This window comes from Lampetra fluviatilis, chromosome 1, assembly GCF_964198595.1.
Source record: "Lampetra fluviatilis chromosome 1, kcLamFluv1.1, whole genome shotgun sequence".
Classification (NCBI taxonomy): Eukaryota; Metazoa; Chordata; class Hyperoartia; order Petromyzontiformes; family Petromyzontidae; genus Lampetra; species Lampetra fluviatilis.
Genome location: NC_136275.1, coordinates 28,105,893 through 28,118,973, shown reverse-complemented (window position 1 = coordinate 28,118,973; position 13,081 = coordinate 28,105,893). Strand labels below are relative to the sequence as shown.

Here is a 13,081-nt window from a genome sequence, read left to right as displayed (position 1 = left end):
CACATTCACCACACAATGAACACCACCACTCTCACACTCACCACACATTCACCACGCAGTGAACACCACCGCTCTCACACTCACCACACTCACCATGCACCACCACACATTCACCACGCAGTGAACACCACCGCTCTCACATTCACCACACTCACCATGCACCACCACACATTCACCACACAGTGAACACCACCACTCTTACACTCACCACACTCACCATGCACTACCACACATTCACCACGCAGTGAACACCACCACTCTCACACTCACCACACTCACCATGCACTACCACACATTCACCACGCAGTGAACACCACCACTCTCACTCACCATGCTCTACCATGCACTACCACACATTCACCACACAGTGAACACCACAGCTCTCACACTCACCACACTCACCATGCACTACTACACATTCACCACACAGTGAACACCACCACTCTCATACTCACCACACTCACCATGCACTACTACACATTCACCACGCAGTGAACACCACCACTCTCACACTCACCACACTCACCATGCACTACCACACATTCACCACGCAGTGAACACCACCACTCTCACACTCACCACACTCACCATGCACTACTACACATTCACCACACAGTGAACACCACCACTTTTCTAGATTTTAAGCTTTCGTGACTGCAAGGATTCATATTCTTAGGTTTTTTCGGTAAAGTCACGTAGGTAAAAAAAACTTAAAATTAATAAAAGTAAAATAAAATAAAAATCACGACGTTTCGGAGGCAACACAAGCTTCCGTCTTCAGGTTATCAAGTAAATGAGAGATTACAGGAGATACCACTCCGTATATATAATGGTTGAGGGGGGGGGGGGAAGGGCCAGGAATGGCCCACTTTTTATTATTATGGTAAGGTGCGGCTTGAGACTATGAATAGACTGCATAACAAAAGACTGAGCCTTCATTATGGAGAGGTTCGGTTTGTGACTACGCCTAGCCTACATAACAAAAGTGTGAAAAAAGAAAGCTAAACCTGGAAGAAAGCTAAACCTGGTAAAACAAAACTGGCTGTCCATCAGTAACCTGCAATAATTTTCCGTCAAATAAGATGGTCCAAATAAGTGTAGTTAAATCTTTTTTGCATGGTTAATCACATCTTTCCAATGATTACTGTTTGTAACCATCATCACGGTTGAAATTATGTCTGTGTTTGTATTTTTGTATGGCTTCGTGTACAAACCTTTGATGGTAGCAGTGAACACCACTACTCTCACACTCACCATGCACTACCACACATTCACCACACAGTGAACACCACCACTCTCATACTCACCACCCTCACCATGCACTACCACACATTCACCACGCAGTGAACACCACCGCTCTCACATTCACCACACTCACCATGCACCACCACACATTCACCACACAGTGAACACCTCCACTCTCACACTCACCATGCACTACCACACATTCACCACGGAATGAACACCACCACTCTCACCACACTCACCATGCACTACCACACATTCACCACACAGTGAACACCACGCCTCTCACACTCACCACACTCACCATGCACTACCACACATTCACCACGCAATGAACACCACCACTCTCATACTCACCATGCACTACCACACATTCACCACGCAATGAACACCACCACTCTCACCACACTCACCATGCACTACCACACATTCACCACACAGTGAACACCACGCCTCTCACACTCACCACACTCACCATGCACTACCACACATTCACCACGCAATGAACACCACCACTCTCATACTCACCATGCACTACCACACATTCACCACGCAGTGAACACCACCACTCTCACCACACTCACCATGCACTACCACACATTCACCACGCAGTGAACACCACCGCTCTCACACTCACCACACTCACCATGCACTACCACACATTCACCACACAGTGAACACCACCACTCTCACACTCACCACACTGTGCACTCACCACCACCACCCATCACCACTCTCACGCGCTGCCTGTGCTCTGCTCTCACAGGACGTTCCACTGCACCTTTCTCTGCTGCTGTTGTTGCAGGTGGCAGAGTCGAGGACAGAGCAGCTGATTGGAGCTCAACCACACAAACACAGCACAACCACACACGTGACGACAATCACACACGTGACGACAACCACACACGTGATGACAATCACACACGACAACTCAACCACACCACACACATGACAACCACACACCGGGACTGCACCTAAATGCAGTCGAGCACCAGTGACTGCCATGCGCACTTGAACTCTACACCTCTAACTCTACGCTGATAACTCCATGCCACGGCGTTTCTACCACAACATAACGGCATTCTCTGACAGCCACTCACGCCACACAGGTGACGCAGGTGACACAGGTGACACACACCCTGCACAGCCTACTGGGCTCGCCTGACGACTGTGGGTACTGGACCTTGAACAGGGCTTGGGCGCACAGCCACACTCACTCACGCACGGCCATTTACACACTCATACACTCACTCACACTCACTCACTCATTCACTCACGCACTCACCTCACGCACTCACTCACTCACACACTCACTCACTCACGCACGGCCGGCCATTCACACTGCATGCTCGCAGACGATGACGGTGGCTTCTTTGAGGCCTACAGAGGCCAGCACGGCGCTCACACTGACACAGGCTCTGTGATGCTGCTGCTGCTGAATGGCCATGAGTGAGTCGCGCTCTCACTGGCACAGGCTCTGTGATGCTGCTGCTGCTTGCAGTCAACACCGGCAGCAGCAGGGACGCGGTCAGGTGGGGGTGGCGACGTGGAAATGTGCAACGAGGGTGGGAGACGGCTCCACTCGCGCGGCGTGCGTGGTAGCCGGTAGGGCCCCGCGTGGAGGGGAGAGGCCTCGTCGCGGAGCAGTGGGCCCCTGGGTCCGGGTTGGGCAGGAGGGGCAGTGCCGTGGACGTGGGCACTCGTGGCAAGTCCAGCGAGTGGAGACGGAGCCTGGTGGAGGCGGCATTTAATCTCGTAATCTTTTGCTTTAATTTTAACATTTTACACGATAAAGTATATTCTAGTGCAACTGTTAGGGTTTGTTTACGATGGTCCGAGCGCGATTCCATCCGGCAGAGCGGCCCTGGCTGCTGTTCACGGCGGGGGTTCTCCACTGTAGCTGTGCTGCAGGTGCCTACGAGCGAGGCCGTGGATAGCAGCGGGGTGCGGAGACGACCAACGAGTCGGCGTGGAAGAGCCATCGGCTCCAAGAAGCCCTGGCGAGTCGTGATGAGTTCAGAAGCAGTAGCAGCAGCGGCGGCAGCGGTAGCAGCAGTAGTAGCAGCAGTGGCGAGACCATCGGGGCTGCAGACTCCAGAAGGCCGAGAGCCTCTGCTCCTCGTCACCTGCCTGCCGTGGTGGCCTCGATTAGCACCATCGCAATCAAACACAAAGTAGAACCTGGGCTCGTGCTCATGAACAGTAGAAGACGGCGTTAGGTTCTAGTTAAGCGTTGGGGTGAGGTCGTCCCGCCAGCTCTACCGCTCGCCTGAGAGGAGCCATAATCCCACTCCGCAAGAGCCTCCCAGGTGCTGCTGTAGACTTGGCGGCTAAGGGATGAGGTTAGTAAAAGGCATTCTGCATTTTCTTCACGGTGATCATTGACCATTATAGGTCGACGTGATTGTCATGTAAAACCCGCTGGTTACTAATTGCTCCATTAAACATCTACTGCAGCCCTTGCCCGAGTTTGTTGGCAGTGCCTCGTGCTGTGGGTGGTCTCCGTGACCACGTGGCCTTGCACAGACATTGCTGGGGAATGCGACGGTGCAAGTGACTCGGTAGCTCTTTACAACTACGCACACCACACACACTAAGTACACATACTGTGGACACTACACACAATGTATACACCAAACACTGTCCAGTGGTGGGACAAAGTCATTGTTATGCAAGTCCAAGTCGAGTCGCAAGTCATCAAATTCATGACTCGAGTCTGACTCGAGTCCAAGTCACATGACTCGAGTCCACATCTCATAGGTGGGACAAAGTCATTGTTATGCAAGTCCAAGTCGAGTCGCAAGTCATCAAATTCATGACTCGAGTCTGACTCGAGTCCAAGTCACATGACTCGAGTCCACACCTCTGCTGTACACCACACACTGTACACACCACTGTTTCCACCACTCACTGTACAAGACAGTGTGTACACTATATCCACTGTATATACACATACCGTGTACACTAACACTGTATTTACACATACTGTGTACACTACACACACACTGTGTACACAATGTGTGTATACTACACACATTGTGTACACGACACAAACACTCGATCTCTCGGGACAGCAGTCCCCGTCCTAGACGTCGTCAGCTGTGCGAGGAGGCAGCGCGCCGCCTGGCGCAGCAGCAGCGGGCGGCAGCGAAACTCCGAGCCTCGTGTTTGTCCACGCCCTGCCCCCTGGAGGCGCCGCCCTTGATGACGACAACAATGACGTCACCGCGTGTTTGTCCACGCCCCGCCCCCTAGAGGCGCCGCCCTTGGTGACAACAATGAGGTCCCCACGTGTTTGTCCACGCCCCGCCCCCTGAAGGCTCCGCCCTTGGTGACGACAACAATGACGTCACCGCGTGTTTGTCCACGCCCCGCCTCCTGGAGGCTCCGCCCCTGGTGACGACAACAATGAGGTCACCACGTGTCTGAGAGAGACGCCGACCCACGCCATCGTCGTCACCGAGCTCGGCACACGCGTGGGGAGACCACCAGGAGAATGATTGTCGGGGTCCAGAGGAGTGAGATGCGGCCGGCCGTGGCCCTGCTCTCCCCCGCACGGGAGTGCCGTGCCCGACTCGCTGCATGAGCCGCGGGAACCGAGCGCAGTGGTTTGCGGTGCTGCGTTGGCAGGGCTTGCTGCACGTGCACAGACACACACGTGACACACACTCGGTAAGTTCGTCCACAGCACTGCCCAGAGAGGAACTCGTGACTGTCCCTCGAGAAACACTTGTCAGTGCATTTCCCTTGGTGCACGGCGCAGTATCCAATTATGATCCCATCTCTCTGGCACAGCACCACCATCTTCTTCTTGCTTCGCGACAGCCTCTCGCACTACTCACGGAGTGGCGCCAATACCAAACTGGGCCGGCGAGTTGACTCGATTCGTGCCGTCACTGCTGAAGCAGCGCAGGGGGTGAGCAGCCTGACGTCACGTGGCTGAAGTTCATCTGCAGGTCAATCATGCGACCAGTCTGTGCCAGGTGAGATGATTCTTGCTCCGTCATTAATTCAGTTTTGCCACGTGGGGGCTGCGAGTCCCCTACATTGGGTGTAAGCGTCTCGGCAGATACGACGGTTCAAATAATGACAAGAAGCAGTGACAAAGATCCCCTGTGTAGCCCGAACAGATTGATGGGGCAAGTGCTGTTCACGAGGAGCACCTAAGAAGGCCGGCACAGCGCACGAGGGGGAGAGTGGCCAGGACCACGCCTGACCGCCTTTGTTTCCCCAGTGGTGGTGTTTCCACATCGCACCAGGTACTCATTTGAGGCTGAGTCGACCTAGGGGAGGCCCAGGACCGGTTTAGATAATCGTCACCGGTGTTGGTCGTCAGCGGAAATCGAACTCGGGTGTCCAAGTTCATCGGGCGGTGCGCTGCAGTGAATGACACGGCCACATGCACACCTTGCAAGTGTAGCCGGTCCGCCCTGTGCCCTCTCCTCCCGTCCTGAATCCTTGTGGGTAGGGGAGGGACAGGTTGGCTGAATAGACAACAACAACAATAAAACATAAACGTTCGGAGACGTTGAGTAGGAGACTATGAATTGTGTTCTGTCTTCCGGAGAAGTGGGCGACTCGACAACAGCTGAACACAGGGGGAGGGGGTGGGGTTTGTGAACCGGCAAAACTTAATTTCAAAAGTCCTCTTCAGAAGGGCAATTTGCGTATCTGCAATGGCGATCAGAGACAACCTCCACGTCACAATGGTAATCAGAGACACTCTCCACGTGACACAATGGAGATCAGAGACACCCTCCACGTGACACAATAGTGATCAGAGACACTCACCACGTGACACAATGGCGATCAGAGACACTCACCACGTGACACAATGGTGATCAGAGACACTCTCCACGTGACACAATGGTGATCAGAGACACTCTCCACGTGACACAATGGTGATCAGAGACACCCTCCACGTGACACAATGGCGATCAGAGACACTCACCACGTGACACAATGGCGATCAGAGACACTCACCACGTGACACAATGGTGATCAGAGACACCCTCCACGTGACACAATGGCGATCAGAGACACTCTCCACGTGACACAATGGCGATCAGAGACACTCTCCACGTGACACAATGGCGATCAGAGACACTCTCCACGTGACACAATAGTGATTGGAGACACTCTCCACGTGACACAATGGCGATCAGAGACACTCTCCACGTCACAACACGGCAGCTGAATTGCTCTGTCCATGGGATTGAGCGTCAGTGTTGACATTTTAGATAAGTATTTTACATATTGAAATGAACTTTAATATCAAAGTCTTAATTGTGCATATTTTCATGACCGGCAATAATTTGATCAACAGTCAGTTAAGATTAGCTAGTTCCTGTCAATCGATTGTCATTCAAGTCAAATCAATGTAAGTTATATATTATGGGAGCTAATGTACAATGCAGCTTGCTGGCCCAGAAGATAGCCCCAAATCTCCACGTGTGGTGAGTCCGTACCCAACTGTGCACGTGGGGCTCGCGGTCCAATCTCTGATCGCCATTGCATTCACTTAAAATAATAATAATAATCATTCACTTAGAATAAGATTAATCATTTATTTAGAATAAGCATTCACTTAAACAAGAATAATAATTAATTCACTTAGAATAATAATAATTTTCTTAGAATAATAATAAAGGCACCTGTGTAAAATGGTTTATTAGGTTCCCACATGCTACAGAATTAACACGTAGGCTTTCGCGACCGATATCATCCATAACAGTTTTTTGGGTTAGATCGCGTAAATATATAAATGTGTCGTTAAAACCCATGACCATCCGACACAGCCAACTAGTAAGGGTTGTCACGTAAACAGAACGTGCCAATTAGTCACTAGTACAGCACACCGGTGTGTTGGAGAGCCAATCCACAACATATACAATCTGAGTACGACGTTTGGCCAGTATTTACAACTAGCTTCATCAGGCGACAGCCAGATTTGTGGAGAAGTCTTACTGTTTCGTTCCTTATATAGAGGCGTAGATGTGGTGACCATGCTTCTGCGTTCTTGCGCAAAGTGGGGGGGGGAGGTTACTGAGTCAACGTACATTATGCATAGTGTACCAACGGTAACCCCTATTGAAGTATGCTACCCTTTATAGACATGCATTTAAATAATATATTATTTGCACAGAACTTCAACATTATCAAAATCAATTGAGTATCCTTGTTGGCACGCGTGTTCTGCTACTGCTGACAATTGTATTTGGGATAATTTAATATTTCTCTTATGTTCTTTTAGTCTCGGACTGAGCATTCGTCCTGTTTGCCCAACATCACATTTACCACGTCCAGTTAATCCTGTACACACGTTCTGTTGATAGCTTCGGTAATTAATCTTTTGTACCAAATATTAATTTCTGTATTTTATGTACCGTGCCAAATCTCACTCGGATGTTTAGTTTTTCCAAACATCTGGCTAGTTTGTCAGTTACTCCCGCTTCATGTGCGCAGTGCTGCACCACGTTTGTGTATTGTTAAATCTACGTGTGGTTAAATCTACGTGGTTTAATCTACGTGTGATCACATCTACATGTGGTTAAATCTACATGTGATTAAATCTACGTGGTTTAATCTACGTGTGGCTTAATCTACGTGTGATTAAATCTACGTGTGGTTAAATCTACATGTGGTTAAATCTACGTGTGGTTAAATCTACGTGTGGTTTAATCTACGTATGGTTAAATCTACGTGTGGTTTAATCTATGTGTGTTTAAATCTACGTGTGATTAAATCTACGTGTGATTAAATGTATGTGGTTAAATCTACGTGCAAATAATTATACGTGTGGTTAAATCTACGTGTGGTTTAATGTACGTGTGGTTAAATCTACGTGTGTGTGTGGCTAACTCAGAGTATGTATCTGTATTTATCCTGGAGGAATCAGCTGAGCTATGCAGCTTTTTGTCACAGATGCCCAGTAGGGACACGTGGTCAGCGAGTTACAACAACAATCCTAAACACGATATGAGTGCAAAGTCGAGGAAAGGTAAACAAGTGAATAAAAATAAATCAACTACATAAAGTATAGAAGTTCACATTGCATCAGTACATACACTACTGCCGATCTGTCAACAGTGAACGCAACCTTGGGCAAGGCAGCAAAACAACAACAACAGCAGCAGTCCCAGACCACAGCAAGGCAACAGGGAGTCGTCCCTCAGTAACACCGCGCATGAACACATCGAGCTGTCGCTGCACAGGTGGTAAGGATCGAAGACACAAATCACCTCTGCCAAAGTGATTTGTGTCGGGCGCTCAGAGTCGACCACGTGACCCCGTGACCTGCCAGTGGAGACCCCCGAGGGCTGCCCGGCAGTGACGTCACAGCGAGGGTTTGTGGACAAATTATTTGTTTGAAGCCGCGTGGCAGTTTCTTTGTTGTTGTCCTAACTTGCTGCTCTACCTGCGACAAAGAGCTTCATAGCTCATCGGATTGACTCCTCCAGGATAAATAAAGATTCTGATTCCGGCAGTGATGCACAATGGACACAGACTCAGCAGTCGTCAATACGTCTGTGGGCTGGAGAGGGAACTAAGTAAATATGGGATGGGCGATGCTCCTTCTTCACAGCACTTAGGCCACTCTACCTCCTCTCGCACTTTGTGTCTCCTGAAGAACGGCCATTGCCCGAAACGTCACCTATTTTATAAAAAAAAAAATTAAAGGCAGTGTTAATGACGAATGTGGGTTTGTGTGATAATTGTCTACTCAGTGACTAATTTCTTGCTGATAGATTTGTCCAACATCTTCCGTCAGCTCGGCACGCAGACCTTGTCCACCAAGCCAGAGGCTCGTCACTGCAGCAGTGGGGACCGTAGCTACCCCAGTCACGTGCTTGTGTCTTCATGTCTGCTGGGAATGACGCCAGGGAAAACACTGACGCATCAGTAGCGTCGATGTTTTGGTCCCAATACATCAGCGCTTTACATCATTGTTGATATTCTTTGTTGATGTATGCGATAACTGAACATCGATGATTTCGTTTCGATGTGTTGCTTTCAATGTTGTGATACAAAATAGCCACCTTCCCTCGGACCTCCGATTAATACTTTTGCAACTTATACTCCTATACGTTGTTTTTACTTCTATACTTTTTTTTATTTATTCTTCGTGACTTGCTTACCTCTCCTATACGTTGCACTCCTATCGCTGGTCGTATCGTTTGTTGTAACATTCTGACCCACCCCTCCTACAGGATATCTGTGATAAAGAGCATCAGAGCTCATCGGGTTCCTCCTTCCGGCCTAAATAAACATTGTGAGCGATGATCCTGCAATGACAGTGCAGTTTATTCGTTTATTTCCATTACATTGTATTACTTCAATAATACACATTTTATTAGAATGTGTACATATTATTTGGGTTTTTTGGTAAAGTTACGTAGAACAAACACATTTACAAAAAAAAACTACGACGTTTCTATCGCAACACAAGCAATCTTCATCAGGAGGACGACGATTGCTTGTGTTGCGATCGAAACGTCGTAGTTTTTTTTGTAAATGTTTTTGTTCTACGTGACTTTACCGAAACATCCAAAGCATATGAATTCCTGCAGTCCACGACAGCTTCAAATCAAGATTCAACCAGAATGTGTTTACGTGCCAAGGTAGCGACCAATCGGAGCGGGGCAACGGGGCTCGTCGCGCGCTCTGATTGGTCCCCTGGCGAAGGGGATTTCCGCGGCGTTTCTCTCAACCCGAACCGGACCCGCGCCGCTTCGGAAATCCCCCAGAGGGGTGAGAGGCGCTGGGGTGGCGCAGGTGAGGAGGAGGAGACGCGGGACAGGTGAGCAGGACAAGGAGACAGGTGAGCAGGACAAGGGGACAGGTGAGGGAGACAGTGAAAGGAGCAGTGAGAGAGAGGCAGTGTAGACAGGTGCGTGTGTTGTAGGTGCGCGTGTTGTAGGTGCGAGTGCTGTAGGTGCGCGTGTTGTAGGTGCGCGTGCTGTAGGTGCGCGTGATGTAGGTGCGCGTGATGTAGGTGCGCGTGATGTAGGTGCGCGTGCTGTAGGTGCGCGTGCTGTAGGTGCGCGTGATGTAGGTGTGCGTGCTGTAGGTGCGCGTGATGTAGGTGCGCGTGATGTAGGTGCGCGTGCTGTAGGTGCGCGTGATGTAGGTGCGCGTGTTGTAGGTGCGCGTGATGTAGGTGCGCGTGATGTAGGTGCGCGTGTTGTAGGTGCGCGTGTTGTAGGTGCGCGTGCTGTAGGTGCGCGTGATGTAGGTGCGCGTGATGTAGTTGCTGTAGGTGCGCGTGCTGTAGGTGCGCGTGATATAGGTGCGCGTGCTGTAGGTGCGCATGATGTAGGTGCGCGTGTTGTAGGTGCGCGTGATGTAGGTGCGCGTGATGTAGGTGCGCGTGTTGTAGGTGCGCGTGCTGTAGGTGCGCGTGATGTAGGTGCGCGTGATGTAGGTGCGCGTGATGTAGTTGCTGTAGGTGCGCGTGCTTTAGGTGCGCGTGATGTAGGTGCGCGTGCTGTAGGTGCGCGTGCTGTAGGTGCACGTGCTGTAGGTGCGCGTGCTGTAGGCGTATATAAAATGGTACCACTCCCATCGTATGTAAAATGTTATAATTGTTGCAATACGCCTTGTATCGAGGCGCTCTGTAATACATCCACAACAATACAAAGTTTATATTCCGGACAGGAGACGGAGATTTGCTGCTGTTTGAGTGCTGACGCAGCAAACAACAACAGCAGCCTTCTTCCTTTGACTCGATAGTGAACGATTACATTTATCGCGACTACCGCTGTGGGTATGAATAGTGACGTGGAGCTGCCTGCAAGAGTAGATGAAGGTGCACACCGAGCCACGTGGACGTCGTTCCCATCTCAGCGGCACCGCCACTGGGAAACCGTCGCTGCGAGGCGACCAATCAGTGCGCAAGCGATCGGAGCGCGGCCAATCGGAGCGGGGCAGCGAGCCTCGTCCCGCGCCCCGATTGGTTGCCTGCTGCTCAAGGGGGTTCCAGCGCGTTTGGCGTAGAAGTTGCACGGAGCCAGCCGAAAACCTGTCTCCTACTGAGCCCCGTCTGTCTCCTCCTTCCTGCTGCCTGTCCTGGACACACAAAGTGTCTCCGTGTCTCGCCTCGTCTTCGTCTCCATCTGTTTCTCACTTCCTCTGCCCACTCTCCTCCCTCTACTGCATCTCACCCACGCCTCTCTCCCACCTCCTTGTTCATCGCTCATCCTCACTCATCATCCCCACCTCCCACTTTGCCGTCACAATCTCCCTCGCCTCTCCCCCTCTCTCACTGCCCTTCTCTTTTTTTTTGAGTTTTCATCGGTTTGTTTGTTTAATGTTCATAGTAAGTGCACATTACAAATAAGCTTGTTGCACAGCGTGCTCCCAACAGACCAATGGCATTTTAGAGGGGCATTAACACAAAGCCCATACCACAAGTTAACCAACCGTTTGGTCCCCATACTGGTAGCAAGGGGAGGGGGGAAAAGTAAATTGCTTTAAAACAGAAAATTATTTTACGTAAAACAAACTAAGACCATCACAATTCACAGGGAAGTGTCTCCCCCCCCCCCTTTTGAGCCATGGACGGGATACATGTTGAGGGCACGGCAATTCCTGAACACCGCACGCGTCTGGCTGACTCTTTTCCTGGTCAATAGTTTCCTTCATGGGCAGGGTATTCTTTTCGTTGGTCTCCGCTTTCTTGAGCTTGGACTTGTCGACCTCCCGGGTTCCTCACCGCCCCCCTCTCACCGCCCCCCTCTCACCGCCCCCCTCTGACCGCCCCCTCTCTCACCGCCCCCCTCTCACCGCCCCTCTCTCACCGCCCCCCTGTCACCGCCCCTCTCTCACCGCCCCCCTCTCACCGCCCCCCTCTCACCGCCCCCCTCTCACCGCCCCCCTCTCTCACCGCCCCTCTCTCACCGCCCCCCTCTCACCGCGCCCCTCTCACCGCCCCCCTCTCACCGCCCCTCTCTCACCGCCCCCCTCTCACCGCCCCCCTCTCACCGCCCCCCTCTCACCGCCCCCCTCTCACCGCCCCCCTCTCACCGCCCCCCTCTCACCGCCCCTCTCCCACCGCCCCTCTCTCACCGCCCCCCTCTCACCGCCCCCCTCTCACCGCCCCCCTCTCACCGCCCCTCTCTCATCGCCCCCATCTCACCGCCCCCCTCTCACTGCCCCCCTCTCACCGCTCCTCTCTCACCGCCCCTCTCTCACCGCCCCTCACTCACCGCCCCTCTCTCACTGCCCCTCTTTTCATCTCTTCCTCATCCATCTCCCTCACCGCCCTCTTCTATCTCCATCTCTCGTCTTCCTCCCTCCCTCCTTCCCTCCCTCTTTCTCTTCCGTCTCTCTTCCCGCACTTTGCTTAGTTCATCATGTCTTTTTTTGTTTTTTCCTTTGCTTTGCTTTATGTGCTCCCCCCCTTCTTAAATGAAAGATTTTACGTATTTTCCTATTGTGACACAAAATCAATCTGTGCTTTCGTCGTAGACACAAACATCAACACGAAGAAGCACGTTCCTTATCTCTCTACCCCCTCTATTTACCCCCTCTTTCTACTCCCCTTCTCCCTACTCTCTCTCCCTCCCTCACCTCCCTGTCCCCTCTCTCTCATGCACTGGTCACAAGTCCCTGGTGGGGAGGCGTGACGACGTCAGCGCTTCTCACGAGCCCGGCCTGACTCTGTTGGACGCGGGTGAAGTCACCACGCAGATGTGAGTGGGTGACGTCACCACGCAGATGTGAGGGGGTAACGACGTCCCCACCACGTGTTGTGCACTTGGGAGAGGAGTGGCACCCAGCCAGACAGGAATCCATCCAGGGCATCGAGCCAGGGAATGCCTTTTCCGACATAGTG

The 13,081-nt window shown here is 51.5% G+C and overlaps 1 protein-coding gene across 1 annotated transcript in view; it reads left to right on the top strand.

Annotated features, from left to right (window-relative positions):
• LOC144934452 (uncharacterized) overlaps window positions 1–13,081 on the top strand; it is a 212,800-nt gene that overhangs the window by 113,622 nt on the left and 86,097 nt on the right. The window lies entirely within an intron of this gene.